Source organism: Limulus polyphemus, unplaced genomic scaffold (genome assembly GCF_000517525.1).
Source record: "Limulus polyphemus unplaced genomic scaffold, Limulus_polyphemus-2.1.2 Scaffold6380, whole genome shotgun sequence".
Classification (NCBI taxonomy): Eukaryota; Metazoa; Arthropoda; class Merostomata; order Xiphosura; family Limulidae; genus Limulus; species Limulus polyphemus.
Genome location: NW_013671990.1, coordinates 52,300 through 53,481, shown reverse-complemented (window position 1 = coordinate 53,481; position 1,182 = coordinate 52,300).

Here is a 1,182-nt window from a genome sequence, read left to right as displayed (position 1 = left end):
GTCATAACTAAATGCAGTCTTAGGTTTATCTGCTTCAGCCATTTTTACTTGCTGGAAACCCGACTTTAGTCCAGAGTGGAAAACCATATGGCTCCACTTAGGGCATCAAGAGTATCATCAATTCTGGGTAGTGGGTATGAGTCCTTTATGGTTATACTGTTAAGAGCCCTGAAATCCATACAGCAACGTTGGGTCCCATCCTTCTTCTGGACTAATACGACGGGAGCTGACCAGGGACTATCTTACTTCTCGACTATCCCTTCCTTAATTAGACCGTCCATGACCTTCTCTATCTCTTGTTGCTTTGCTAGAGCTATTCTCCTCAGAGGGATCTTTAATGGACGGTGATTGCCTGTGTTTATTTTGTGCTCCACAAGGTCTGTGCAGCCGAGGTCATGATCTCCTTTTGAAAAGATGTCTGCATATATCGCCAACCATTCCCTAACTTGAAGAGCCTGTGATGATAACAAATAGATTATGCTCTTCTTATAGAGGTCAGTAAAATGTTCTGGGAGAGGATGTCCTTTGTTTATGGTTGTATAACTGGCTCTACCTCCTAGCACACACCCAACAATGACCCTTCCTTAAGTGTCTGCTCACATTAGCCACTGTTATGGGTTTTCTTGCCACTGCTGTTGTCCCGCTTCTTGTTTCTTTTCTTTTTACTCTAACAACTGCTGTAATCTCTCTTGTTTATTTTGCTATTCGAGTTGCCACTGTTGCAGGTTTTCTTGCCACTGCCGTTATCTCTCTTCTCGTTTCTTTTCTTTCCCTCCAATAACTGCTGTAATCTCTCTTCTCGTTTCTTTTCTTTTCCCTCCAACAACTGCTGTAATCTCTCTTCTTGTTTCTTTCCCCGTTCTTCTTGTTTCTTTTACTGTTCTTGTATTGCTGCCATCCAATCTGCTAAGCTGTAGTTTGATTTGCCACTCCTCGTTTCCATCTTCTTTTCCGTGCCACTGTCTGACACCAATTTTACGTACCTGCTTGTTTGTTAATTTCCGATAGAAATTATTTCAGAGGAACTTCAGTGATACAAGTCCTTTCTTAATTAAACCAGTTTATTCTTCTTCGATACAACTTTTTGTGACACACAGGATTTCCACAGTCACTTTAAATTTAACAACCGTTATAACACACGCTATAAAACACAGTTATTCACACACTTTACTTACGGTGCCT